At 53.3% G+C, this 23,755-nt stretch overlaps 1 long non-coding RNA gene across 1 annotated transcript; it reads left to right on the top strand.

The window, feature by feature from the left end:
• The first annotated feature begins 465 nt into the window (after nucleotides 1-465).
• LOC117080310 lies at nucleotides 466-23,596 on the top strand. The gene is made up of 3 exons (XR_004435780.1): nucleotides 466-3,715; nucleotides 8,630-8,807; nucleotides 23,091-23,596. It is a non-coding gene; the product is annotated as an uncharacterized LOC117080310 (long non-coding RNA).
• Nucleotides 23,597-23,755: the final 159 nt, after the last annotated feature.

Genomic DNA, 23,755 nt, shown 5'->3' on the forward strand with positions numbered 1-23,755 from the left:
GCATGGACAAAGACAGCATATCCTCAATCAAGTGGTCACCCCAATGGCAGCTGCTGGAATGGTCTTCTAAATGACAGCTGCAGTGCCAGCTTGGTGGCAATATTCCAAAAGGCCTCTAAAGGATGCTATGTCCCCAGTAGGAAGAGTACATGGGCCTGGGAACCAAGGGATGAAAGCAGGAGTGGATTTAAAAAAATAAGTAAAAAGAAAAGGATAGGCCAGGTATGGTGGCTCATGCCTGTAATCCCAGCACTTGGGAGGCCAAGGTGGGTAGGTCATTTGAGGTCAGGAGTTTCTGAGACCAGCCTGGTCAACACAGTGAAACCCCCTGTCTACTAAAAATACAAAAAAAATTAGCCACGTGTGGTGGCACGCGCCTGTAGTCCCAGCTACTCAGGAGGCTGAGACAGAGACTCGTTTGGACCCGGGAGGCAGAGGCTGTGGTGAGCCATGATTGTACCACTGCACTCCAGCCTGGGCGACAGAGTGAGACTCCATCTCAAAACAAAAAAACAAAAATAAAAACAAAACCAACAAAATGAAAAAGATAAAAACAAAAAACAGAAAAGAAAGCAGGAGTGGCTCACAGTTACCATCACACCCAATGACCCAGTGGGGGAATTTTGTGCTTTTATTCCCACAACTCTGAGCTCTGTGGAGGGAGCGGCCCACAGACTATATGCTAGGACCGCTGCCCGGGCCCTTGGACTGCATGTGCTTGGGGCCAGCACAGAAGAAAAGGAGTTGTGTGGGGGCAGGGGTAACTGACACATCAGCAGGTGGAGGCCAGGCTGCTTCAGTGCAATGGGGCTAGGGAGGAACATGTGTGGAACCCACATTTGGCCTACTTGGGGGCCTCTTCCGTTTTAACAGAATGGACACTTGCAACAACCCTGGCCTGAGGAAGGTGTGCTTATTAAGGCCTCAGCGTCCTCAGGAATAAAATTTTTCCAGGTTAGCCACCAGGACCTGCTGTGGAGACAGCTGAGCGAGGGGAATTGAGAAGGGATATGGACAGGAGAGGATGGGTACCAGTGTGGCCCTAAGATCTGCTGTAGCAACAGGGGCCACATCCCCAGGAAGGCACACTGAATCGTGGAGGAGCTGCCCCCTGCCCCCGGATGGAAGATCAGATCTCAGCACCCGGCAGACCGTGGCAGTGTGGACCTGGACAGCTGCGGAGCATGGCTGGCTGCAGCCCCAGTTGCCACCCCTCTGGATCCACCCAGCATTTGTGCTGAGACCACAATTCCCCTAGACTACTCTCAACCAACAACTAGACAGGCTGGGAATCCAGCACAGGCTCTTTCCTGTGGGACGCAGGAGTCCTCTGATAGCAACGATGGCCCAAGGATGGCACAGTGCTTGGCGACACTGTGCTGCCATCCTGAGACTTTCTGCTCAGCCCTCCTTTCCCCATCCCCTTTCATGGGAGGCGGACCAGCAGCGTGCTCTGAGGGCTCCCCTGCCACCTCCTGCTCCCTCCTGTGTACTTTGCAGGTGTCCCCCAGTGACTCTTGCATGTCTAATCTCAGCTTGGCATCTGCTCCTTGGGGGACCTGAACTAACATAAGAGCTTCAGACTCCATCCCTCCAAAGTTCATTGGGTCCAGTCTTCTGCTTCTAGCCTGGGCTGTCCGTGCTCACAAGACCGAGGAGATGGAAGCCCCTCTCCTGAAAGGACAGAGGATGTCTCCTCCTTCCTCCTTGTCGAGACATTGGCTTTGAGTCCTCTGGAAGTCCTTCCTCAGACCTAGTTTAGAGCCTCCCAGCTCTCTAAATGGTTTCTGCCACCTCAGTGGTCCCTAGCCCAGACACCGTGGTGGACGTTGAGTGGAGTGCCACGGCCTTGGCACCCTTGGGTGCATGTGCAGCATGGACCTGGCCCACACAGGGGGCCTGGGCCCACCCGGGCTGGGGCCGCTGAGCTTGACCCCCAGGCTCCCTGCAGTCTTCCCACCTCCCTTGGAGTCCCCATGGTGAACAGCGCATGCGCTCTACCTGGCTCCTTCTCACGACTTGTTGGGAAGGAGAATTGATGACAACATCAATAATGTGACTTGTATACAAGCTGCACTGCCAACAAACCCGAGTTCTGGGGATAAATCCTTTTCTCGCCCGGTAATTGCTCTGTAAGCCAAAAGGAATGACACTTTTCTTGGCAACCACAACAGGGCCTCCCCAGGACGCCAGAGCTTCCCTTCTGCTGGTGACTTCCGCACCGCCCCACAGGCTGTTCACAAGCCTCTGTCCACCCAGATGCCCTAACCACGGCCCCTGGGCTCAGGACATAGGGTGTAGGTGCTCTGCTGGGCCCCTCAACCCACCCCTCCTGCCCGTGGCTGGTGGGTGGAGATGGGCTCACTGTGTTCTTTGTCCCAAGTGGCTCTTGAATGGACACAGTCATCAGGGGATTCCATTAACCCAACATAAGCAGAGCCCAGGGTGGGAAGGCAGTGAGGGAGGAGGAAGAGTCAGGGCCATGAGCTAGGGTCTGGGCTTGGATGAGAGAGGAGGGGAGCAAAAGAAGGAGTGTGCAGAGGGATGGGTGAAGGCAGTGGGCACTGTCCTGAATCTGCTCCTTGTGCCCCCAGGGAGGGCTGTGCATGCCAGGCATGGGGGCAGCAGTCAGAGAACAAGACCGAGAAGTCGTCAGTGGGGATTAGGGCCTGCTGCAGCTGTTCCATTCCGTCACAGAGATTTTTATGCCGAGCCTGGGCCCTCTCTATGGGGGATCCCACTGGAGTCTTCCAAGATTTTTCAAATTGCTCCCTTCCATCATCTTCCTTCTCCCTCCAGCCCCAGGCCCCCACTGCTCCCTCTTTCTCCTCCTCCTCTTTCACCGTGGCTCTGACAAGTGAGGTTAGTGACTCTTGACTGGAGGCTGAGGGAAAAGGCCCATTTGGAGAACCCTGAATGGGGCATGACTTTCTCTTTTCTGGAGATAGTGGTCTCCCCGCTCCCCTACCTCCCTTCCTTTCGGGCCTGGGATGATGTGCTCTCTCTGTCCTGAGGAAGGCATGAGCTGGTGTCTGCTGGTGGGAGATTCTCACCCTGCTTGGTGCTTGCGATGCCCTGGCCCCCTACGCAGGACTCTCAACCCAAGCTCTCTGGGCTGTGTGTCCACTCTCTGGGCCCTTGGAGCTGAGGAGCCGCCGGGCAGCAGAGCTGGGCCCTCCTGCTGACAGTAAGCCCGGGACTGCAGCAGCCTTGGCATTAGCGGTGCCAGGCAGCCCTGGGGCTCCCAAGCCCTGCCCAGGCTCTCCTGTGTTCAGGTGAACTGCCCAGCATCTGCTCATCATTCTGACTGCTGCCTGCTTAGGGCCTGGACTCGAGAGCCAGGGTCCCGGGTGGGAAGCCCTCCCTAGTGTCTCTGGGTGATCTTGAGCAAGGCTTTTGTTACGGTTTGAATGTGTCCCCCCAAATTCATGTGTTGGAAAGTTTATCTTCAGTGTAAGGGTGTGGGAGTTGGGGCCTAATGAAAGGTGATTAGGTCGCAGGGGCACCACCCTCATGGATGGATTGTCTCTATCAAGGGAGCAGGTTAGTTATGGAGAGAGTGGGCATGTTATGAAAGTGAGGCTGGCCCCTTCCTGCTCTCTTGCTCTCAGGGCATGCTCTCTTGCCGGCCGGCCTTCCACCATGGGATGACGCAGCAAGAAGGCTCCTGCCACAGGCAGGCCACTCGACCTTGGACTTCCCAGCCTCCAAAACTGTAAGAAATAAATCTTTTTTATATATTGCCCGGTCTCAGGTATTTTGTTATAGCATCACAAAACAGACTAAGACACTTCAAGTTCACTGAGCCTCCGTTTCCTTATCTATAAAATGGGGCAATGGAAGGACTTGTCATATTGCTTGTTGAACAACCTATATGATAAGAACAATGTCTGAAAAGTGACTAGCCAGGTGCCTGGCATGCGGCAAGTGCTCCACATGTCATTATGATCCCTTCTGTTGGAACCAGCAGGCCCATGCAGTGCGGACTGGGATGTGGGGGTGCACCTCCGATGGGAAGGAGGGTGGCACAAGAGCTGCCCAGCTGCTGTTTGAGGAAGGATGTTGTGTCCACAGTGAGTTCTAGCTCAGTTCCATGTCTCTAGGTTGGTTAAGGAATAGCAAATAGCTGGCGGTGCTTTGCGCCCTGGGTAGTATCAGAAGGTGGAGGCTGGGCTGGCTCTCTGGGCTCAGTACCCTGGGAAGGGAACGCTACCTCCCCAGGGGCAGGATTTGGCACCTCCAGATGGGTTCATGTTGGTACTTCCTGCCAAGAGTGAGGATGGCTGTACCATGGAGACAAAGGCCTGGCTCTCCTGCCAGTGCCAGGAGGGCGTGTGTTATCTTTGGGTCCAGGCGGTCTGGCCTGGGTCTCTGGGCTGCACTGTATGGGTAACACCCAGAGCCCCCAAGTCTGCTGAAAGGAGCCAGATATGGGCAAAGGTGGCAGGTATTCAAGTGGATGTTGGCCCTCTGAGTGGCTGGGAGTGGGGCCAGGAGGAGGGGCCTTTGGCAGCAACAGGAACTAAGGTGCAGGGTACAGAGCTGGAGGTGGGGCTTGGGGGAGGGAGAGCTGGGCACCAGGCTGGGGCCAGACTCAGTGGAAATGCCAGTCTCCCAGAATGGTCTGTCCAGCATCCAGTCCCCCTTTGCCCAGGGTGCCTGCAGTGCTTGGGTGGTCCTCCCTGTGCTGCCCTGCCCTACCTCCTCCACCTCCTCTGTCTGGTTTCCCCCTAAGGCAGCTGGGCTCATGGCCAGGCTGGGTGGGGCTAGGTTGGGGGCACTCTCCTCAAGGTTCAGTTGTCCTTACCGAGGGGTGGTAGGAGGGGGACACCCCCAGATCATAGTAGAGGGGCTGCAGGGACAGCTTCTGCAGCTCCTTCTCTTCTTGCTGCTGCTGCCTCCCTGGGTCCAGGTGGACAACCTGGAAGAGAAGGCAGTGAGTGCTGCACAGACCTTTCCATGCCCCTGCTCCATGTGGCCCTCATGGACCCCCAGTTGATTGGGACTCCTCTTCTCAGTTCCCATGCACCCCCATCCTGGCATCCCCCACACTGGTGGCTGTCTTGGAGGGCACAAGCACACCCTGAGCCTTTAGCCTTGCTGGCTCTAGCAGGGACCCAGCTTGGGGCCAGGCACCTGAGAGGTGCTCAATGCATTTTTTAAATGAATGAAAGGACTGTGAGGTAGAGGAAGAGGTCCCGTGGGGGTCCGGGGTAGGGAGGGTCCTAGGTGGTTGGTCTCTTAGGGTGTGGCAGATGGACCCCTCTAGCATGGACCTGGCCTTGTGGGAACTGGATCATGGAGGTGTGGCAGCTCTGTCTTCAGCTTGGGCTCTCTCCCTGGGGCCATCTGCCATTTTTCTCCCTCCCCGCAGTCTAGGGACCTTGTCCTCTACTGCCTCAGGCCCACCTGGATATCCTCAGGTGCAAGGGAACTCTGCTTGCTGGGAGAAGGCTCCAGCTTCTGGGAGAGAGGCAGGTCGGTCCTGGAGACAGAATGAGGGTAAGCTCAGCACAGGAGCACACACGGGGGCTTTCCCCATCAGGCCACCAGACAGCTACCAGTCCCTCAGCCCCACTCATAACAGCAGGCCCGGGAGGTCTACTTCCCAGGCAGCCTCCTGAGAGGCCAGAGCTTGGGCTGGGGCCCCTCAGGGTCATGTGTTAGAGGCTGAGAGTGCCTGGCCACCTTTCCCAGGTGTCTCTGCCCCTGACCCCAGCCCAGCTTGGGACGGGAACCATGTGAGTCTCAGGTTTCCTAGCTCAAAGGACGAGGGGAACCAGCAGCAGTGCCATGGGCCCTCACCCAGGGCGGGCAGGAGGCCTCAGGTGCACGGTATGCGGCACCGACAGCCTTAGCCAGCACGAGAAAACATGTGATGCAAGATTTTAAAGATGAAAATCAACGTAAAAATCCATGATGAACAAAACGTCCACATTGTAAGTAAAGACAGGATCCGTCACAGTGGTATGCTGGGTGCCGGAGGCGAAAGGAAAAGTCAGTTGTTCTAATCCTGTCTTTATTTACAATGTGGACATTTTGTTCATCATGGATTTTTGCTTTCATTTTGATTTTTTAAAATATCGCATTAAAATATGATTTATCATGATGGTTGAGGGTTTTGGCTTCCCCCATAAACTTTGAGCCTCTCTCTCCTCTCTGGCTCTGGATCTGCCTTCACTCCTTGTCAACGGCTTGGAGCATGTAAACTGTTGCAAATTATTTAACCTATCTGTGCCTTAATTTCCTCACTATACATCGTGGATTGTAATCGTGCACCTGCTCCTCCGAGCTGCTGTGAGGATAAAATGCATCTTTATGAAGCCCTTCTGAGCTGGGGTGGTGCCTGGCACGCAGCGATCGTCACTCAGGAGGGTCACCTCTTCCTGCCAAAGGGTTAGTTCCTCGTCCCCCAGGGTGGGGAGGCCCTAGAAAGGGCCTGAGCTTTCACAAGTTTAGGTGCTTTAAGTCTGGGGCTCCCAGGGTGGTGGGGAGCAGACCAGTGAGAGTTTAGTGGGCAGAGTCCTGCCTGGCTCACCCGGCCCCATCCGTCTCTGGTGGGCTCTTCTGCTGCCGGTTGTACAGGAAGAAGACAGTGAGCACCACACCTAGGATGAGGAACACAGCCACGGTGCCCGCCAGGAGCCTGGCTGTACTTCCCAGACCCCTCTGGGGGCGGGGCTTTTCTGGAAACAAAAGACAGGGAAGAGAATTAGAGAGAGAAACTCAAATGAGCCGAGAAGAGTCAGAGATGTGAGAGAGTCAGACCCTGAGGCAGTACTCCGCCCTTGACACTCCACCCCCAGCTCCCCGGACCCACGGTGCTCCAGTTCCAGGAGGGGCTCCCAGTCAGTGTAGGATGGAGCCTCCTCCTCTAGTTCCCTATGACCCTGTGAACCCAGACCCTGCGATCCCAGACCCTGTTCTGATCCTGAGATCTGATCCTGAGATCCTGGAGGTAGAGTGAGGGTGGGGGTACCTCCTGGGCAGGCAGGGGTGCTAAGATGGGGTCCCTACCCCATCATTTCCATTTCTGGCCCTGCAGGGAAGATTCCTGTTGAGGAGTTTAATTTCTTTCCCCTCCCTATGCAATTAAACAAGCAAATGAACTAATTGGTGCTTCACCCTCCCAGCTCAGGAGAGAGAGTGAAGATCAGGAGGGAAAGGCAGGAGCTGAGAGGGTTGATGAAGAAGGGCCACTTGGGGGTGCCTCCCAGGAAACCAAACCTCTTCAATACAGATAGGTGAAAAGCCCAGAGGGCTGTAGTCTAAGGTGAGGGGCTGAGCCCACCTTCTGGACCCACCTGGCCATGGACCCAGAGGATTGTTGGGCTTGTTGAGGTATTTCACAGTCTGAGCTAGAGTCACTGGTCTGTCCCTGAAGCCCAGAAGGCTGCAGAGACTCACCCTGTGGCCAGGGGCACATGCAGCTTCTCAGCGGTCCAGGCTTGGCTGTGAAGCCACAGCTGGCCCTTCCAGTTCCTCCTTCTGCTGGGCTCGATTTCTCACCTCTGACCTTTACAACCCCAGCGTGGAGTGGGGGGTAGGGACTAAGGAGAAAATCACATACTTATGTACTTCTTTCTCTCCTTCCTCCCCGCAACCATATTACATAGAATTAAACACGGGGAGCACCTGAATAGAAATGCCAAATTGCAGTTTGCAATAACCATCATGAAGCCAATTTTCCTAAAGTGGAATTGACAAGTCCCTTTCTTTCTCTCTCTCTCTCTCTCTCTCTCTCTCCCTCTCCCTCTCCCTCTCCCCCTCCCTCCCTCCCTCCCTCCTCCATTCCAGTGCCCTGAAGGAGGGGATATCTTGCTCCCAGTAAATTTGCAACCCCTCTCTGGCCTCTCTGCAAAGGCTCTGGCCCCAGCATCCATCCTTCCACAGCTGGTGGCTGTGGCCACCTTGGGAAGACAGTTTCCTGTGTTGCCCAGGCTGGTCTCAAGCTCCTGAGCTCAGGTGAACCTTCCACCTCAGCCTCCCAAAGTGCTAGGATTACAAGCATGAGCCACCGTGCCTGGTTCCAGAGTGATCGTTCTAAACTACAAATCAGATCAGGCCACCTCCCTACTTAAAATCCTCCAAGAGTTCGTGGTCTTTATCAAAGCGTCTTAGGGCTGAGGCCTTTCACGACCTGGTTCCTGGAGGAAACGCCATGCTGCCCCCAGCCTGGACCTCTTGCAGCTCCTGGACAGGGTGCTCCTGCTTCCTTTCATGCTCAGGTGCTAGTAGGAGCCACTCTGTCTACCAGGGTCTCTCTTTCCTCCCCCTTCTTTGCCAGGCCAATCCATCCTGCAGGTTTAAGCTGGATATGCTTCCTCTAGAGAGCCCTCCCTGGTTCCTCCACCGGAATGGGGCTCCTCCTCTGGAATTCCCCTGAACTCCCTTTCCTTTCCTTTCCTTTCCTTTCCTGTCCTGTCCTTTCTTTCTCTTTCTTTTTTTTTTTTTTTTTTGAGACGGAGTCTCGCTCAGTCACCCAGGCTGGAGTACAGTGGTGCCATCTTGGCTCACTGCAAGCTCCGCCTCCTGGATTCATGCCATTCTCCTGCCTCAGCCTCCCTAGTAGCTGGGACTACAGGCAACCCCCCACCGCACCCGGCTAATTTTGTTTTTGTATTTTTAGTAGAGATGGGGTTTCACCGTGTTGGCCAAGATGGTCTCGATCTCCTGACCTCGTGATCCGTCTGCCTCGGCCTCCCAAAGTGCTGGGATTACAGGCATGAGCCCGGCCTCTTTCAGTCTCTTTTCTACAGACTGTGACTGCACGTCTGACTTGGCTCCCCAGCCCTGCACAGTGCCTGGTATGCAGAAGTGCTCAGTAAGTGTGGTGAATGAATGAAGGCCTGACTGAATGAATGTGTAGTGGGCAGTTCTGGGAGAGGGTCCCCTGGGCCTCTGGAATCTCACCTTCCACTAGGGGGAGCTCTCACCTTGAGTCCAGTCACCTCCATGCTGGATGCTACGAATTCGGTTTCCCTGGACACAGTCCAAACCTAGATCCCCTTTTCTTCTCAGCACAGCTGAGGCAGGCTGGCATTTCCAGAGGGCTAGGGTGGGAGGGGGAGCAGTAGGGAAATGAACACATACCCTGTCTGGCGCACAGAGTTCAGATTTCTCTTCTACCATGGTTGGCCCCATGGTTGACAGCTTGACGTGGGATCCAAGCAGGAAGGAGAGACAGGTTCAGGATAAAAGGCTGGGATTTCAGCCCCTACACCCTGCCTCCAGGGAACTTCTCTCAGAGGCTTTCACCCATCACCCCTCATGGACTCTGCAGCCACTTTGCCAAGAGAGGGAGGCAGCTGTCTCTATGAGGGCCCTTCATCATCCTTACGGTGAAAACAAAAACACAGCCATCCCTCGGTATCTCTGGGGGACTGGATCCAGGACCCCTGGCGAACACCAAAATCCAAGCATGCTCAAGTCCCTTATATAAAATAGTGTAGTATTTGCCTATAACTTATACACATCCTCCCATATACTTTAAATCAGCTCTAGATTACTCGTAATACCTGGTACAATGTAAATGCTGTGTAAATGGTTGTAATACCATATTATTTAGGAATAACAACAAGAAAAAGGTATACCTGTTCAGTACAGACACTACTATCCATTTTCTTTTTTTCTGAGTATTTTTGATCTGCAGTTGGTTGACTCCATGGATGCAGAACCCATGGATACAGAGGGCTGACTATATGGCGAGTGAGTCTGTGGATGCACTCGTGTGGGCATTAGGAAAACCAAAGGCTAAACAGGGCGGGATGCGGTGGGCAAGGCCTCACACAAGCCAGGGCCACAGTGGATAACTCTGATTTTTTTCCCTCCAAATTGCCCTCTCTCCCTGTCCCACCCTCTCAACATATGAGTGCAACTTCCATTGTCACCGTGGGCCTTGCCTGATCCACCTGGAGGGTCCTGCCCTGGTGGAAGAAATACTAGTGAAGAGAAAATGAGACATGGGGATAAGAAAAGGGAAATCCAAGGAGGAGAAATTGGCCTCAAGTCTCTGGCATGCAAGGCACTGTGCCAGGTGCCTTTGCTGATTTGGGGCGTATTTGATCCTACATATTGAGCCGCAAAATGAGATAATGTTGTCCCTGATGAGCAAGATAAAGCTCAGAGAGGTTAAGTAATTTGTTCAGGATCATCCAGGTAGTCAGTGGCTGAGGGCACTGGGATCCGCACCTATGTGCTACTCTCCCTGCCTCAGAGTCTTAGTATTCCTCATCCCTCACTTGGCATGGGCCTGCCATCCCCCGCTTTCATCCCTTATCAGACACAGCCCTGCCTACTCCCTGCCTACTCCCTCCCTCCCTGCCTACCAAGCCCTGGTTGCTTTGTCTCTGAGCCTCCCCTTGACAGCTGTGAGGAAGGGGCCGGGTGCTGGCCCCAGCTGGAGCCCTGGCATTGAGCCCCCAGACACTCTCTGGTTACACCGTGACAAATCGGTTCCCTGGCTCCCAGCTCTGCAGGCTTGAGGGCAGGCCCAATCACCTGCAGGCAGCCGGGTCTGGCTGTGAGAAGGGCCTGGGCCAGGGCTGGAGTGTGAGGCCCGGGAGAGCTGGAATCAGTATGGGAGGGGGGCGCCTCCAGGGAGCACTTACTGTGCACCAGGCTCCATTCTGGACCCTGTCCTTGCAATGGTCCTGGGAGGTTGACTATGTGCCTCTTGCTGTACTGCAAAAGGGCAGAGCAGTCAAGTCAGCTGTCCAGGTCCCACAGCTAGGGCCACAGCTGGACTTGGGTCCAGTTGATTAGTGAAGTCTCTCTGTCCTGTTAGTCATCAGGGCCAGGGCTCCTCTCAGTGGCTTCCCTGGGAGAGCCTGCACTCAGTCTTGGCTCAGGCCACAAGGATGGCCTCTGGGGGTCACACCAGTAACACTCCCTGGGCCTCAGTTCTCTCACCTGTCACATGGTGACAGCGCATGTGGTTTACCTGTCCCTCAGACTGAGACAGTGAAATCCACGGTTAGGCGGTAAACACAGACGGGTTCATTCTGGGGGCTGCAGGCCGCGCGCCATCGGGGCTTCTTTGCTCTTCCAGGAACAGCTCTACCCATTCACTGAGGCCTCGTGGTCGGGGAGCCTGAGGAGCTTTGGGTCACACCCAAGTAGCCAGCAATCTTCACCTGCTTCTCCCGACCACCCATCTCTCAGCCAGATGTCAGTGTTCCTGCACCCAGCCCAGACATCTAGCTTCACAGCATGCTCCCTTGCCCTACCCGTTGTTCCTCCTTCAGTTAGACAAACGTGTGCCTCACACCTCTATGTGCCAGTCATTGTGCCGGGTGTGAGGGGCTTGCCCCCTGACTAATGGAGGAGACATACACGTACACAAATAAGTACGCTATTTTGTGATTCATGCTGCAAGAGAGGTCTCTTCCCACAGAGAAGAGGGCCTTCTGAGCAGGGTTTTGATAGCATAGTAGGAGTTCACCGCAAGAAGAACATTGTAGGCAGAGTGAGGAGTGCTACTGGGGCACGTGTGTGAAATGTGGGGTATGTGAGGGACATTCCAAGTATTGGATATGGCTGGGAAATGGGTTGCAAAGGGACAAAGACAAGGAATTGGGAGGCTGGGAGGACGGCGCAGAGCATGCTCAGAGGTTTAGATTTCTAATAGGTGATATTAGGTAATATTAGGTAATGCCGCCTCTCCCTGCAGACAGAGACACTACCTTTCTCATGAACTGGACTGACCAGGGCTCTCCTGGAGTCACCTCCCCCAGAGCTCCCCAGGGCAGCCACTTGGCACTTCTGCCCCTGAAGCTGTCCTGGGTTGGTCTGCCCCCTGCTTGTCTTCTCTGATGCAAGCCACGCAGGTGTTTGTGGGGAGCCAGGAGCTCAGAGCAGACTGGATGTTTGGACTTGGTGCCTGGAGGTCAAATTGACTGGAGGAAGGGCTGATTTTACCACCCAGGGCCCATTCAGTGGTTGAGTCTGCCTGGCCATGTCTCCAGCCCATGTGTGCCGGACTGACCTTCCCCCAATGGCCAGAGAGGCAAGGGCTGGAGGCAAGGCATCATGGACAACCCTCCTGTTTTCAGAAGGTCTGGGGCAGACTCCAGCAGTCTCCCTGCTGGGAGGGCTCCCAAGTCTTATCTGAATGTCACTGTTACATTGAAACCCAACTGTGAGAACCCAGGATCCCATCCACAGGGACAGGAAGCTTCTGACTTCATAGGCTGGAGCCAGGGGACCTTGCAGACCATCAGGACTTCTGGCACACCCTTCATGCTCAGGGAACAACAGTGGCTCTCCCTGTACTCCCGTCACCTTAGCATCCAGGCTAACCTCCTCAGCCTGTCCCCAAGGCCAGCCAGGCCCACATTTTGTCCCACATGTGCCTCGCTGGGTGTTTCCAGCTTTCTCTGTCTCCATCTCAATATCTCATTTCCATTCCATCTTCCCAGAACTGCAAGCTGGGCTGGCTGCTGCACTGTCACACGTGGATGTTGTGGGAATCTCCCCTCCCCTTGCTCAGGAGGGGACATACCCATCTCCTCCTCAGTTAAGCTCATACAGGAGGGGGATCTTTCAAGTGCTTTCCTCTGATCCAGGGTGGTGAGGGAACCCACCTAGAGACTCAAAACCGAAGAAGTCACAGAGTTCTTTCCTTGACTCAGACTCAGCCAGGCCTCTGTCCTCTCCTCCTCTTAGGCTATAGGGCTAGGAGGCTTAACCCTCTTATCTACAGCCTGAGGTGGCTCTGGGCTGGCTCTGCACTGGAGCTGCTGGGAGTCCCCTGCATCCAGGTCTTTTTCTTGGGTTGGGCTCTTGGTCACTCCCTCTAGCCTGGATTGTATTTCAGCCTTGTGTCTGTTCTGTTGGGCCCCTCAGTGCAAAAAGCCTTTTTTCCTTGGCCACAGAGAATTTGCTCTGGTTCTGAACTCAGGTGGAGGTCATCTTGAAGTCCCCTTCTTCAGACCTCCTGGATGGAGGCTGGAGGCCTTGGGCTCTGCAGTCCTGCCTTCTTTTCTCCCTTGCCCGACTTCCAGCCCCTCTCCCTGGAGTAGACATAAAGTGCTTAGTTCAGTGCCTGGCACATAGTCAATATGTAATACATGGTTGCTATTTTTGCTATTAGCTCTTCAATAAATGGAAATAGATGAAGTTGCTGCTGATGCTGACGGTGATGACGTCGGTACACCCCCCCCACTCTGTGGAATTGTTGCTGCTTCACCTGTGCTGGCTCTCTGGGCCGAGTTAAACCTGTGGTCACATTATCATAATATCAATTATAGGTTTCATGTGCTTTTACTTACATTATTTTATTTGATGCCCCCACCCCTTTGCCTCTGTTGACAGATGGTAACTGGAGCTCAGAGAAGGTTGGTGAAATGCTCAGGGTCACACAGCTCACTGATGAGGGAGGTAAGGGGGGTACCCAGGCATCCTGGTTCTCAGTGCAGTGCCTGGGGCCATATGCCCCACACTGCCTCCATCTCAGTTTATCTGCAGAGGAAGATAGCTCAAGGTTGAGCTGGCCACCTTCTTAGCTGTCTAATATTGAGCAAGTCACTCAAACCCTTTGAGCCTCAGTGTTTTCATCTGTGAAATGAAATAACAGCAGGACTGTTGTCGGCCATGAGTGAGGTAATACTGCATGTTAAAGCGTGGTGCCTGTGGACAGTTGGTGCCTAGTAAGCATTGGTTCCTGAGGGCAGGGACACGCCTGCTCCTGAGGCAGACCTGCCAAGCAGCCGGGGCTCGCACCGCTGCTCTCATCCTGCCTGTTGACCTCTCTTGTCCCTGCTCTCGGCTTTCCTTAGTCCCTTCACCATCACGATCCATGGGCCACACACCCCCGACTGGTCTAGGCCTGTGCAGGCCTCAGGATTAGGGGCCAGAGCTTGCGCGTGCATGTGTGTGTGTGTGTCCGTGACCCCCTTTGGGAAGGGTTGAGGACTGTCACTTCCCACTTCACCTATGATGTTCCCTCTATCTGGAATGCTATCTCCAATGTGCACCCCCGCCCTACCACTCCCTGCCCTCCACACCTTGAGTTGTCATTAGGAGGAAGAAGGAACCTGAGCAAGGCCGACTCTGAACCCCCTCCAGGCTCAGGCCCAGCTGGAGAGAGTTACTGGGATTTCACGCACATTCCTGAGGGGAGAGGGACTATCTCCCTGTTAGGGACCCTGCCACGCAGGGACCTGACCCCCAGTCCTCTTGGAGGGGGTGACTGATATGTCACACACCCAGCCTTCCCACCCCCTCTGGTTTCCCTCTTCCCTCTCTGCCAGTTTCTAACTCTTTCCTCCCTATCTGCCTCTCACAAAGACCTTCTTTAATGGGGAAAAAAAGCACCAAATCTGCAAAAGCACAAAGTGCAGTGGGAAAGTCATGACTGGATTCTCCCCTCTCTAGCAGTGTGACCTTAACTGTGCTGAACCTTAGTTTTCTATAAAAGGGAGAAAGGGGGCTGGGTGCGGTGGCTTACGCCTGTAATCCCTGCACTTTGGGAGGATGAGGTAGGTGGATCACCTGAGGTTGGTAGTCCGAGACCTGTCTGGCCAACATGGAGAACCCCATCTCTGCTAAAAATACAAAACATTAACCAGGCATGGTCGTGGGCACCTGTAATCCCAGCTACTCAGAGGCTGAGACAGGAGAATCACTTGAACCCAGGAGGCGGAGGCTGCAGTGAACTGAGATTGTGCCACTGCAGTCCAGCCTGGGTGACAGAGTGAGACATCGTCTCAAAAAAAAAAAAGGGGGGGAGGAAGGGTAGAAATAAGTGAGGTAAGCACATGAGAGCCTGGCACTGAGCAGCACCCAGAAATAATATGAATAGGGTCAGGGTGGGGTGATGGTGGTGGTGTGATGGTAGTGGTGCAGTGGTGGTGGTGGTGGTTATGGTGGTGTTGGTGGTGATGGTGGTGGTGGTGGTGGTGATGGTGGTGTTGGTGGTGATGGTGGTGGTTATGGTGGTGTTGGTGGTGCAGTGGTGATGGTGGTGGTGATGGTGGTGATGATGGTGGTGATGGTGATGATGGTGGGGATGGTGTTGGTGGTGTTGGTGGTGATGGTGATGATGGTGATGGTGTGATGTTGGTAGTGATGGTGGTGGTGGTGATGATGATGGTGATGGTGGTGATGGTGGTGATGGTGGTGGTGGTGACGATGGTGCTGGTGGTGATGATGGTGGTAGTAGTGGTGGTGGTGGTGATGATGGTGGTAGTAGTGGTGGTGGTGATGGTGGTGATGGTGATGGTGGTGATGATGGTGGTAGTAGTGGTGGTGGTGGTGGTGGTGGTGGTGGTGGTGATGGTGGTGATGATCGTGGTGATGGTGGTAGTGATGGTGGTGGTGATGATGATGGTGGTGATTCAAAAGCAGGCTCCAGGCCGGGCATGGTGGCTCATGCCTGTAATCCCAGCACTTTGGGAGACCATAACAGGTGGATCACTTGAGGTCAGGAGTTTGAGACCAGCCTGGCCAACATGGTGAAGCCCCGTCTCTACTCAAAATACAAAAATTAGCTGGACACGGTGGGGTGCGCCTATAATCCCAGCTGCTTGGGAGGCTGAGACAGGAGAATCCTTGAACCTGGGAGGCAGAGGTTGTGGTGAGCCGAGATCGGGCCACTGCACTCCTGCCTGGGTGACAAGAACGAAATTCTGTCACAAAAAAACAGAAAAACAAAAGCAGGCTCTGCCCTTAAGGCATGGTCTGGAGCTGGGTGGAGAGGAGGAGGGAACCTGTATTTGGGCTGGTGAGAGGAGGGAATAGAAGCCTAACTGCCCCTTTCCCCACCCCAACATACATACTGCCCTGGGTCTCAGAAACAGCCTGTCCCCCAACCCCCCTGCTCCCTGTTTTGGGGACTCATCACTCTCTCCCAGTCTTGGGTGCTCAAGGAGACCCTCACCCACCCACTTGCCCCACCAAGACAGGACCTCCCTGGATGGTTTGAGGGGTGCCCTGGGGAGGGGCCACACATCCAGCTCTTTCAGGCTCTTCCCTTGCTCTCCATCTCAACAGGATTTGGCTCTTGGGGGTCCTCAACAACCCCCAAACCCCCCCAACCGGCCACCCTATCCTGCCAGCTTGAGCTTCTTGCTATGACAGTCACTGCCAATGGGTACAAGGTGTTCTTCCACCTTATTTCACCTGGGACAAGATGAGTATTTGTTTAAGAGGAATGTTGCCAGGCGTGGTGGCTCATGCCTGCAATCCCAGCACTTTGGGAGGCAGAGGCGGGTGGATCACGAGGTCAAGAGATCGAGACCGTCCTGGCCAACATGGTGAAATCCTGTCTCGACTAAAAATACAAAAAAATTAGCTAGGCATGGTGGCGTGCGCCTGTAGTCCCAGCTACTCAGGACGCTGAGGCAGGAGAATCGCTTGAACCCAGGAGGCGGAGGTTGCAGTGAGCCAAGATTGTGCCACTGCACTTAAGCCTGGCGACAGAGTGAGACTCCATCTCAAAAAAAAGAAAAAAAAAAAAAGAAAAAAGAGAAAAAGGCCAGGCGCGGTGGCTCATGCCTGTAATTCTAGCACTTTGGGAGACTGAGGCGGGTGGATTGCCTGAGCTCAGGAGTTCAAAACATACCTGGGCAACACAGTGAAACCCCATCTCTACTAAAAATACAAAAAAAATAGTCAGGTGTGACAAGGTGGGCCTGTAGTCCCAGCTACTCAGGAGGCTGAGGACAGGATAATTGCTTGAACCTGGGAGGCGGAGGTTGCAGTGAGCCAGGATTGCGCCACTGCAGTCCAGCCTGGGTGACAGGGTGAGACTCCATCCCCAAAAATAAAAAAAAATTAAAAAAAGAGGAATGTTACCAGGAAAATAAAACAGGAATGGCAGTTTCTGGAGCACCTATTTCTTCTCTTGATATAATTGATCATCCAGTCACAGACTCGCTAGAAATCTGTCAAGGTCAGCCCCGCCGGCAGAATTTGGGCTACTCGGGAGGAAGTGAAGTTCTGGCCACTGAGTGTATTCTAGTTGGGCCTCGGGGTCCCTTTGGTGGGAAATGACCTTGAAAGGTCATTGCATAGTGATAATCCTTTATGCTGGCACAGAAGTTCATGGTTTATAAAGGGTTTTCACCTGCATTCTCATGTATTTGCTTATCCTAGAAAACATGCCAAACATGGGTTGATAGAACCATTTTACAGATGAGAAAACTGAGGCACAAGAGCAAAGTGGCTTTTCCAAAGTCACTTAAGGGGAGTGTAAGCTTGCTGGGCTTTTCACTTGGATTCTGAGCCTTGCTGGGGCAGTGGTGCTCCAACTTCAGGGAAACCCACGTTTCTTTTCTTACTCAGTCTGGCATGGAGAGCTCACCCCCACCAACTTGCCTTTTGCTCGCCTGTTTACCCTCTTCTTCCAGGTAGGTCCACCTTTGCAGGGCACTTAGAAGGTAGGGAGAGGTGATTCTGGAGTTAATGAGCCATTAGCAGGGGGAGTGGAAGCATCACCCTCCCATGATCACATTAGCAAGACAGACCCCAACACCCAGGAGGGAATGGATGGAGGAGGGGACCTGAAAAGCTTAGAATTCCCAAAGTAAAAGGCCAGAAGCTGAGGGGCCTCCTGTCTTCCTGGAGTGATGGAGGTTGATGGTTGAGCTGTCTGACCATCTAAGCAGGTGGCCCTCTGTCCTCCCAGGACCCCATGCTGTGGCCTCAGTTCCTTGTGGAAAATCCCCCAAATCGAGTATATATTGAGATAACCTCAGCATGGTCTGAAGTAATTAAAATGAGAGGGGATTTAGATATGTAAATGCTTCTGTTAAAATAAAGTTGAACCCCGTGGAGTTTCTCCTGGCCTGGCCAAGGTGGAAGGCACAAATCCACCCTCCTCAGGCGGAGTTCTGGTTTGAAGGGTGCGTGTGTATTTTGACGGGTTCGGGGAGAGGAGGAGCTCCAGTACGCTGGGTTGACTGAAGACTCAAGGAAGCTGGGGAACGTCAAGACCGGAACGTATTTATGGATGTGGTGAGGAGTGGGGCAGTTTAGTTCTGGCAAGTTCCATGAGCAGCACCATGGGAAGCTTCACATCAGGGCAAAACAATCTCAAGAAAAGAAATGGGGACAGCTGCCCTCCAGGTCCTTCTTGGGGAAAAGCTGGATCTGACTGGGATTGGGGGTGGCTGTGGGCTGGGTAGGGTGGTGTGGACACCGTAATTCTGTGCACAGGCAGTGGGCATCGCGTCTCGCTTGCCCCTCACTGCAGCCCTGGGAGTCTCAGGCATTGTGGTCTCCATCTTATACTATTTTCCCCAAATCACTAAGAGACAGACTTGATGATTAAACCCAGGCCTGCATGACTCCAAGACTGGGCCCACCGACCAGCATTTGTGTGTGTCTAGGCTGTGCTTTGAGATCCCAGAGCACTAACTCAAGCAGGACTGTGGATGCTCAATGCATTTAGTAAGATACAAGCCAAAGGAAAACTGTGAGCCATGGTGGCACTTTGTTTCTTTCTAAGGGGCAGTTCGGGACAGTGTAAAGAGCATTTGGCTCAGAGTCAGAAGGCCTGGGTCCAAGTTCTGAGTCTACTGCTCACCCCGCCGTGTCGCCTTGGGCAAGGCACTGAACCTCCCTGGGCCTCGGGTGAATCATCAGCTAAATAGGCTTGGGCAGACCTGCCCCTTGGTCACCTCCCCTGGGTGATGAGGATCACGGTGCCGAGGTCCCCTTCCTGCAGGTCGAGGGGCCTGGTCTATTCTAGTGACTACTGGCGACACCTACATGGAGGTCTGTACTCCTTCCCAGTGCTGTGTATTCTACAACTTCTCCAGATCACTTCTGTTCTACAAAATCATCTTCCATAGCATCTTTTCCAGGAAGTCTTTCCTCATGAGCCTGGCCTGCCTCTGATGATGCCATTTGATCCAAACACGGTTCCCACGAGCTCAGGTTTCACCCCACCTGGGGCATTTGCTGATTCATGGGTGTACAAAAACTTGTGTGGGGCCCGGGATCCCCTGTGGAGTTAGGCTGGTGCAGTCTCCCTCTCCTGGGCGTCCTCCTGCCCTGATGCCAGGGCATATATGGCTCTGCCTTTCACAGTTTCTGTGGCAGCAGGCAGAGGGTAGGGTCACAGAGTGGTTAGAGACACGGCTTCTGGGGCCAGACTGCCTAGGTTTAAAGCCCAGCTCCTCAATGGCTTTGGGGACTCTGGGAAACTGTCCACGTCTTCATGTCCCTGTGTTGGGGGTGATAGTAATAGTGATAATACCTACCTCTGGGGATGGAGGTGAGGATTCTGTGTTATAAAGTATGTTGAGGGCCGGGCGCGGTGGCTCAAGCCTGTAATCCCAGCACTTTGGGAGGCCGAGACGGGCGGATCACGAGGTCAGGAGATCGAGACCATCCTGGCTAACACGGTGAAACCCCGTCTCTACTAAAAAATACAAAAAACTAGCCGGGCGAGGTGGCGGGCGCCTGTAGTCCCAGCTACTCCGAGGCTGAGGCAGGAGAATGGCGTGAACCCGGGAGGCGGAGCTTGCAGTGAGCTGAGATCCCGCCATTGCACTCCAGCCCCGGCGACAGAGACTCCGTCTCAAAAAAAATAAAAAAAAAAAAAAAATAAAGTATGTTGAACAGTGCCTGGCACTTAGGGAGTGAGGGAGTGATATTGTAAGTCTTAGCTGTTTTTTTTTTTTTTTTTTTTTTTTTTTGAGATGGAGTCTGACGCTCTGTCGCCCAGGCTGGAGTGCAGTGGCCGGATCTCAGCTCACTGCAAGCTCCGCCTCCCGGGTTTACGCCATTCTCCTGCCTCAGCCCCCGGAGTAGCTGGGACTACAGGCGCCCGCCACCTCGTCCGGCTAGTGTTTTTGTATTTTTTAGTAGAGACGGGGTTTCACCATGTTAGCCAAGATGGTCTCCATCTCCTGACCTCGTGATCCGCCCGTCTCGGCCTCCCAAAGTGCTGGGATTACAGGCTTGAGCCACCGCGCCCAGCCTCTTAGCTGTTTTTAAAATATCTTGAGTCACTCTGTAATTTCCAAACATCATGTAAATGTAAAGAATTCTTACTGTTGTTAGGCTCCTGGGACTCAATTTCCCCATTTGAGAGTTGCGGAGAACGATCTTTGAGGTTCCATCTAGTTCCAATGGTCTGTAATTCTTGGATAGGTAGTTAGACCTCTTGCTTGGGGTTTGCATGAGTTGAATTACAGGGACAAAAGAATAGGGCATGGAATAGGACACCCATGAGCCCAGGCTTTGGAAAGGAGAATTTGACCTCTGGGAGGTGACAGCAGAAAACGAGAGGAGGCAGAGGGTTTCAGAGGGAGAAGCTTCCCAATCAGGGGACTTTGGGTACTATCCTTATCCCAGAGCCTGCAGCCAGCTGGGGGCTCTAATTCCCACTGGGGCTTGGGTGTGTCTTCAGAAAAAGTATCATGTGAGAGACCTACAGTTTTCATTGATCAAGCCCGCAGATCTTCCTAGGGTGAACAGATACTTCTGTGGAGGAAATCCAGGAGACAGACAGCCTCAACCTTTCTTGTGGGGTGGGGGTCTGTCCTCACCACCCCACACTCCTTAAGTGGGCTGTCGGAGGAGACAGGGGGAGCCTGCTCCTACCATGGTTTTCTCTGGAGCCCCTTCTCTGCTCCCCTGTCATGGGGGTTTGGATTGTTTATTTCGTTAGAAGAGCAGCTCCTTCTCTTCTCTTCTCTCCAGGGAAGGCAGAGTGGGTCACTCTCACAGTGAGGGATGAGACCATGCCCACCCCAATTCTCCCACTCTCACTGCAGCTGCTGCCCACCAGACTTCTCTGGAAGCTGCCCTTGGCCACTATCACCCCAGGCACCTGGGCTCAGGATCAATTGCAGTAGATCAGGGAGATGGAGTGGGGTGCGGTGATTCATCACTGTCAGGGCTGTCTAAGAGCTCCGGGGCGAACCTGCTACCCATCCCTGCTGCTTTGTCTTCAGGAGCAACTTGGGAGAGGCCGCCAGGCTCCCATCTTCCATCACCCAGGCTCTTTGTTCCATATGCGGAGAGGGGTCATGGGATCAGAGAGGCAAGGCCTTGCTCAAGGTCAGCTGGTGAGAAGTGGCAGAGCTGGTTGCAGAGCCCAGTCCCCTGTCTCCTAGTCCAGGCCTCTAGCCAGCATATTACCTCCCTCCTGTCAGCTGCCATCCAGCCCTGACCACCTGCCCTTTTCTTCCAACCCATTATAGTCAACAAGGAAAATCTCATTTAGTGTGGCTTACTGTCCCCTGTCCTTCTTGTCATTAACCCCCCAGGAAGTTTCCATTGCTTAGGATCAATTGTGGGGACCAGAGGAAGGTTTTCCAGTGAACCCCACCTGGTGTGGTCACCATGACACCTCGAGGCCGCATGCCAGTCACTCTGTTGTGCCTCAGGACTCCTGTTTCCTGATGGCTGGCTTGTCCTTCCTGTTCCTCTGGGATTCCCCCAGAGCACATCTCCTCCCCCTCCTCCTCTGGCTCCACCCATCCTGTCCCAGCCTCTCCAGTGCCTCCTAGGCCACCAGAACAGGGATGTCTCCTAGAGGGCCCCAGCCTGGCTGACTAGATACACATCAACCCTTCCTGTTGAGCTCCAGGGGCCTTCAAACACTCTGTTCTAAAAGCCTTGGAACCTTTCAAAATCCTACATCTCTGATAGTCATATGAAAAAGTGCTCAACATCCTTAGTCATGGGGAAATGCAAATTAAATCATAATGACATACCACTATGCCCTTGCCAGAAAGACTAAAAACTAAAAGGATGGATGGCACCAAGAGTGGGCGAGAAGCAGAGCCATGGGAACTCTCTTACGCTGTTGGTGGGAGTGACATTGGCACAATCACTCTGGAACACTGACTGTGTCTACTAACCCTAGTTCCACTCCCAGCAGAAATGAGGATGATGGGCCCCAAAGTTACATACAAGAATGTTTGTAACAACTTTATTCATAATTGTCCCAAACTGGAGACCGCTCACATCCCCACTGATGGTAGAAGAGAGAGGCACACTGTGGCCTTTTCACACTTTGGGATAATAATACACAGCAATGGACAACAGACCTCATGGGTGAGGCTTACAGACATCATGTTGAGTGAAAGCTGCAAAAATAGTATACTCGATTCTATTCTATGTATAGAATAGACTAGATCTGACTCCATTTCTGTGAAGTTCCAGAATGGGGGTCATGCCTGGGAGGGAGCATGAATGACTCACAGTCTTGATCCGGGGGTGGTGACATGGGTGTGTACAAATGGAGCTGAACCCCTAAGATCTGCGTGCTTTACTGTTGTTACCGCGTGCTTTACTGTTGTTACTGTATTCCTCAATAAAAAAGCTTGAAAATGAAAAATAACAAAGTACCAAAACCTTACACATGATCCTGGTAAGTAAAAATGATCACTGTTGAGACCTATCCTCTCGCTTCCCATGTCAGACGGCTCCTGGGGCATTTCTGTGGATGAAACTGTAGAAGGCACTGGAAGCCTTTGCTCTGGGGTGAATGTGGCCTCACGTTCCTGCAACTGGCCTCATGCACCCTGCAGGAGGGTGGCCCAGTGCGGGGATCCCAACACAAACCTGCCCTGAGGGGCACATCCCAGTTCCTCCAGACCCGTGCCCCTCCACAGGCTGGTGGGTCATGGTATGAGATGATGTAAATCAGAGAGAAAATAAGGGAGTGGTGCTCACGACGTAGCCAGGAAGGCACAGAGCTGGGATCCTACCTGGAACTTGGCAAGTGTCTTACTACTTGATGTTGTTTCCATGACAAGTTCTGTTTTCCCGCTTAGGGCAGATACACAGTGGTGAAAATAACAGTAAGCAAGAATACTATCCTAGTTCAATGCAGCTGAGCACTCAGTCTGTTCTAGGTGTTCTGCTGAGTGCTTTTACAAGGAGTCAATTCTCCTTTCATCCTTACAGCCATCGGTGGCGAGTATCCTTATTACCTGCTTTACAAATACCTTACTCCATATATGAACTATCTTTATACATCCCAGTAGTCTACTCACATAGATTGAGAAATAAAATTCAGGGAAGGCAGGCACCTTGCCGAAGTTCTGCAGAGCTGATAGGTGGTGGAACCAGGGGTTAATCAAGGTCAGTTTGACTCTAAGGCCCTGTCTCTTTCCTTTCACCAGGTTTTCTATAAATGTCTGCTGTGGACCAAACTGATGGAATCAGCATCCAAAAGGAATGCCACAGGCTCACCAAGATAAAACATTGCAGAGATGCATGAAAATTACATTTGGGGAGTAAATAGGCAGCCCAAGTACAGAGTTAAGAAGATCTGCTTAGAGGTGGCACACATGAAAACAACTCAAAGGTTTACTTGCCCATCCAAATATCCATCCATCCATCCATCCATCCATCCATCCATCCATCCACCCACCCACCCATCCACCCAACCCCCTCCTGCCCCCAGAAGTTTAACCACCAGGATTGAGCCCCTCTGTGTCCCATGCCAACCTCTTAAAGTTAGATGGGTTGGCTGTGCCCAGTGTGTAAGAGGGGGTAGGCCAGGTTCAGGGAGGACACACAGACAATTCCTCACCCCTCCACCCCCATCCCCTGCTGGTCAGACCAGTTCCAGGGACCAGTATTTAATACCTGGCCCTCAGAATGGGAAGGAGATGGCAATGTGTGTGTGTGTGTGTGTGTGTGTGTGTGTTTGTGTGTGTATGTTTCTTCAGGAACACCTTTTTTATTTTTTTTGAGATGGAATCTCGCTCAGTCACCCAGCCTGGAGTGCAGTGGCATAATCTTGGCTCACTGCAACCTCCGTCTCCCCAGTTCAAGCAATTCT

This window comes from Trachypithecus francoisi, unplaced genomic scaffold (genome assembly GCF_009764315.1).
Source record: "Trachypithecus francoisi isolate TF-2019V2 unplaced genomic scaffold, Tfra_2.0 Lachesis_group8, whole genome shotgun sequence".
NCBI classification, from domain to species: domain Eukaryota; kingdom Metazoa; phylum Chordata; class Mammalia; order Primates; family Cercopithecidae; genus Trachypithecus; species Trachypithecus francoisi.